Here is a 6,305-nt window from a genome sequence, read left to right as displayed (position 1 = left end):
TCTTCAAGCTACTAGAAGATGTGTACTTCTGCATCGAAAATTTTAGTAAGAGTGATTTGTTCCCATAATGAAATAAAACATTCAAGTACTAATTCGTAATTAAGATGCATATCTGATTAGGGCTGCTTATTGGGCGGATCGGGCGGTTATTTACTCTTAACGGTTCGTCTTATCAGTTATCGGCTTTTAAATGTATTAATCTGCTAGCCACCCGATAAGATATCGGGTGGATTGGTATCAGTTTAGCTATTATCGGGCGGTTTATCGGTCTAGTTCAATCTGTATTACAGAGGACTATTTTGGTCCTTTATGTTACAGCCTATTAGTTGTTACACCAAAATTGACACCTCCAAATACTAGAGAAATTTGCTAGTGCCCACTGACGCTGCTTTTAGTTCATACTACAGATATTGGAGCAATGGCTGCAATTGCACATGACGCACATACCATTTCCATAAAGATCAAATCAATTATCGTCAATATATAATATATAAAAAAGATCCAAAGCTGTAAATATATTTAATTTACACATGCTTAAATCACTATTTGCTAGTACCTGATTAATCCATACACAGAGATAACAAAGAGTACAAAACTTTATACAAATATTTACATATGCTTATTAATCACCAATTTACTATCCATATATAATAACTACTTTCATAAAGTCTCTAAAACCTTCTTTCTCAACAAATCTGAAAGGAAGCTCATCAACTATTACCATACGACATAATGCCTTCTTACACTCTTCTTGATCAAATTTCCAAGTAACAACAGCTATGTCACCCTGACTACCCCCGGAACAGATTGAAAGCCTAAATTTGATTATTTCTTATCAACAATAGAGGGCGTTTAGGACACTTAAACATATAAGAAAGAAGTGTCGACGTACCGTCTTTGGTCTTAAAACAATACTCAATAAAGCAATAGTCACATTTTGCTTTTGTACTCCCTTCGGAAGTAATAATTTCTGTAAAATGATCCCACACAACATACCTTATTTTTCCTTTTTTGGTTATATTTGACTCTGTTGTTTCAGCTTGACTTATTGCATTTGAATTAGAAGCCCCACTTTCACCCATCACCTTATAACTTTGTATATTTTCAGCCATGCTATGAGTCACTGCAACAAGAAAAGAAAAGGAATGAAAATAACAAGTTTCTTAACGGATATTTAAACAGAAACTGTCAAAATCGATCTCAAAATAGCACAAGGCAGAGAAGGCAACAGTTGGAATGTCAATTTCAGAAGAAATCTCAGTGATTGGAGATCTGTGAAATGGCTGAATACTTTGAGATGCTCTCTGATTTTAAAGGTGTAAACAACAGTGAGGACCGAATATTCTAAAGACATCAACAAGAAAAGAAACTTACCATCTGTTGCTCTAGCTATGGCGAGAGAGAGAGTCGAGACGGCGAGTCGGCAAGAGGGAGAGGCGAGTCGACGAGAGGAAGAGGCGAGTCGGCGAGATTGAGAGGCGAGTCGATGAGACTCGAGAGGGAGACAGTGAGTCTGCTTCTCTGACCGCTGAGTGAAATTAAGACTTTTAGATGTTAGGGTTTCTAATGTCTAAGTGTTTAATAGAGTACTGGAAGAGGAAGAAGGAATTTTTATTATTTAATATACATATTAAATTATATTCTTAACGGGTTAACGGATTATCCGTTAAGAAAATTAAATAATCTACCCCCAAACCGATAAGCCGTTAATAAAAAAATTTCAATCTGTTCCCCATCCGTTAAGTCGTTAACCCGATACCAATAAGCCATTAAGCCACTTTTGTGGTTCGATTTTCGGTTTCAGTTCGGTTTTGAATGCCCCTAGTCAAAATGAGTCCACAACTATAGATAAAATGGAAATTTAGACATAAAATCTAGAACAATTGGAGATATCAAAAATACAACTGTTGCAGCTAACGCCTAACAGTGCTCTAATTTCTGCAGCTTCAAAGTTCAAACAGCAGCATAAGAGTGTTTGGAATCACTCTACAATGGTAGAACCATTTACATTATTAATAACATTCAATATATAACAAACTGCTAACATCCAACAGCCTAACACTATAAAACTCAGATGGTAGCAGGCTTGAAATATGACAGCTTGAGGGCACACGGCTTTTCAAAATGAGATCAATGAGTTTGCTAATACCCAAAAGTCGACTGAGTCTCCTGAACTCAGCTGAATGCAGAACTAGCCCAGCTTTGAATGGCGACTGAACTATTTATTCCATTATTTTTTTTGTCCCAATAAAACAATGAGATCCAAGCCCATCGACACTTTTACATACTTCAGTAGTACATTTAAAGATGAATATTCATATACTAGAAAAGACCTACATATTTCCATTTTCTGCTACTAGAAGGACTAATGATTACAGTGCAGTAAAGAATTCCTCATTATAATTATGCAACTAGTAGAGGAAATAATAAAGAAGAAACTCTTTGAGGCTATTGGTATTTTGCCTTAAGTCAACAATATGCTAATGACCAGCATAGTATCTTTCATTAAGTCTAAATCGAATTTACAGAAACCAAGATTAACTAGAAGGACTTATAGATGAACCAAGAACAACAGTGTCAGGAATGCTATCCCAAGATTATATAAGAAACTTAAGAAAAAAACAATTATGTAAGACACTTAGCAGTGCCTTTGCCTTATCAAAAACACTGTAAGAAGACGTATTCAACAAATGAAATTGCAACATTATAGAAGTGGACATACCAGTAGTTGGGGTCACCCAAGCACACCTTTTCTTTATCACTGAAGCATCACCACTGACGGGACTGGGTGACAAGCTCTCCACTTCACCAATAGATAACTGCCAAAAAGCTCTAGGACATACACAAAGATACTTTAGAAAAAGATTTCTTGTAACAGAATTAAAATTATGCACAAACATGAGTCATGCGATAAATATATTAACAGATTTATTAATACTATATTACAATTCGAATTCTTACCAGATATATTAACACTACACGTCAATTACGGAAGGGTCTTTTCCATCGCTGGCTAAATCTGAAGAAAAAAAATTAAAATAAGGAGTCGTGCGATAAATATAAGTATATCCACAACACTTATATACAACAAATATAGTAACAATATTATTACCTTGTTCAAGCTGCTCGATTTTATCAAGATCTTCCTCAATACTAACAGGTTGTTTTAATTTTTCATTTCGAAGCCAATCTTGAAGACACACTAGAGCTTGCACCAATTTAGGAGTTAATGAACTCCTAAATGAATCAAGAAGACGTCCTCCCGTACTAAATGCACATTCGGATGCCACACTTGAAACCGGAACAGCTAATACATCACTAGCCATCTCCGCAAGAATAGAAAATCTAGCTGAGTTTAATTTTCACCAGAGAAGAACATCAAATTCTTTAGTGTCATCCTCAGTTTCTTCACCAAAATATTTATCTAACACTGTTCTAGTATCCACACCTCCACTCCTACTTATATATTTTTTTATATCTTGCATGAGTGATTCTAAAAGTCCTGTATTTTGGGTGCTTACTTGACTGCCGGAAAGCCCGGAAGTAGAAGTGTCCAATGAAGAACAATCTGAAGATGAAGCAAGCACGACACCTTTTGAGCTGGACTTTACATACTCACTTAATAATGAAGTCATGTACTTCTCCACTTCTGTTTGTATAGTTGCCCCCGGATCTTCACCAAACATTTTTACAAGTGCATAGCCAACTGATTCAAGCTTGTAACGTGGATCCAAAATACATGAGATGAAAATTATCTTTCTCATTTTTCCTGGATCACCCCAATACTTATCAAATTTTTCTTTCATCTTCTTTGCCATTTCACTTAAAACTGTATCTTCATTTGCTATCAATTGCTTCAAATAAATAGCAACCGCACAAATTTCAAGAAAATGAATATTCGATGTAACATAACGTGATCCAGATATTTTTAAAGTAAGAAGATAAAAAATTTCAAGAAACTTTGTAATTCTTTTTACATTCTCCCAATCACTACTCAAAAGTTCACCTGCAGGAATTCCAACTTCAATATAAGAATGCTCAAGATAATGTCTCAGGCCAATTTCACTAGAAGCATAATATGAAAATGCACTGTCAAATTCAATAGCCCTGCGCAACATCAAGTAGGTGGAATTCCACCTAGTTGGTACATCCAAGCATAAACGTTTTTTTACAATTGAGTTGTTCATCATCAAAACATTCTTGAAATCTCTTCAACCTCGCAGGAGACGGCCTAACATATCTCACTGCATGCCTAACACGTTCAATAGACACTGAAGATTCTTTTAAACCATCCCGGACCACAAGATTCATGATGTGAGCCATACATCCCACGTGAAGGTGATTACCGTTCATCAAATTAGTTCCCATTTTTGTTAATTGCTTAGATAATTCTTTTACTGTCACATCATTTGAGCTTGCATTATCAACTGTGATAGTGAAGATCTTATTTATCCCCCACTCACATAAGCACCTACCAATACCATTTGCCATGTCTTCGCCTTTATGACTAATAATAGGACAAAAATTAATTACTCTCTTATGCATATTCCATTCACTATCAATCCAATAGGCAGTGATACACATGTAATTGATTCTTTGTATAGAAGTCTACGTATCAATGGTAATATATACTCTTTGTTTCGTTTCTATAAAAGACCTCTTCAACTTTTACTTTTCTTCATTAAAAAGATCAAAACAATCTCTAGTTAGAGTACTATGGGAAGGGATCCGAAAATAAGGTTGCGCCACTTTCATAAAGTTTCTAAAACCTTCTTTCTCAGCAAAGCTGAAAGGAAGCTCATCAACTATTACCATACGACATAACGCCTTCCTACACTCTTCTTGATCAAATTTCCAAGTAACAACAGCTACGTCACCCTGACTACCCCCGGAACAAATTGAAAGTCTAAATTTGATTATTTTTTATCAACAATAGCAGGGCGTTTAGGACACTTAAACATATGAGAAAGAAGTGTCGACGTACCGTCTTTGGTCTTAAAACAATACTCAATAAAGCAATAGTCATATTTTGCTTTTGTACTCCCTTCGGAAGTAATAATTTCTGTAAAATAATCCCATACAACAGACCTTTTTTTTCCTTTTTTGGTTATATTTGACTCTGATGTTTCAGCTTAACTTATTGCATTTGAATTAGAAGCCCCACTTTCACCCATCACCTTATCACTTTGTATATTTTCATCCATGCTATGAGTCACTGCAACAAGAAAAGAAAAGGAATGAAAATATCAAGTTCCTTAACGGATATTTAAACAGAAACTGTTAAAATCGATCTCAAAATAGCACAAGGCAGAGAAGGCAATAGTTGGAATATCAATTTCAGAAGAAATCTCAGTGATTGGAGATCCGTGAAATGGCTGAATACTTTAAGATACTCTCTGATTTTAAAAGTGTAAACAACAGTGATGACCGAATATTCTGAAGACATCAATAAGAAATGAAACTTACCATCTGCTGCTCTGGCTATGACAAGTGGGAGAAGCGAGTCGGCGAGAGGGGGATGCGAGTCAGCGAGACTCGAGAGGGAGACAGCAAGTCTACTGCTATGGCTGCTAGATGAAATTAAGACTTTTAGATGTTAGGGTTTCTAATGTCTAAGTGTTTAATAGAGGAAGTGAAAGTGTGGAAGGGATTTTTATTATTTAATATACATATGGATAAAAAATATATATATATATATATATATATATATATATATATATATATAACGGGTTAACGGATTATCCGTTAAGAAAATGGATAATACGTCCCCAATAAGCCGTTAAGTCATTAACCTGATACCAATAAGCCATTAAGTTACTTTTGCGATTCGATTTTCGGTTTCGGTTCGATTTTGAACACCCCTATATCTGATCCACATTTTTTCTTAAAATTTGTTTCCCTTTAAAATCTTGAAAACAAATACATTACTTTTTGAGAAGGGGAGAGTTGAACTTTAACAACTCCTTAACGCAGAACACTATGAATTACCGTGCAAAGTTATAAAACTACAGTCAAACCTTTTTATAACAGCTATATATAACAATTATTCACTATAAAAGTCAAATTTTTTTAAAATCGATTTTGTTATGTTATAATATATGTCCTCTATAACAACATTTCACTATAGCAACAAAAAAATATCTAAACAAACGAGTCTATTATAAAGAGGTTTGACTGTATCAGCTAATTAACCTTGTCAACGAACTTCCTAAAGACATATATTAATTGTGTATACAAATCAAATATCACTTATATATATATATATATATATATATATATATATATATATGTGTGTGTGTGTGTGT

The sequence above is a fragment of the Nicotiana tabacum genome, chromosome 2 (assembly GCF_000715075.1).
Source record: "Nicotiana tabacum cultivar K326 chromosome 2, ASM71507v2, whole genome shotgun sequence".
Classification (NCBI taxonomy): domain Eukaryota; kingdom Viridiplantae; phylum Streptophyta; class Magnoliopsida; order Solanales; family Solanaceae; genus Nicotiana; species Nicotiana tabacum.
The sequence above is the reverse complement of the archived record's forward strand: the minus strand, read 5'-3'. Positions refer to the sequence as shown.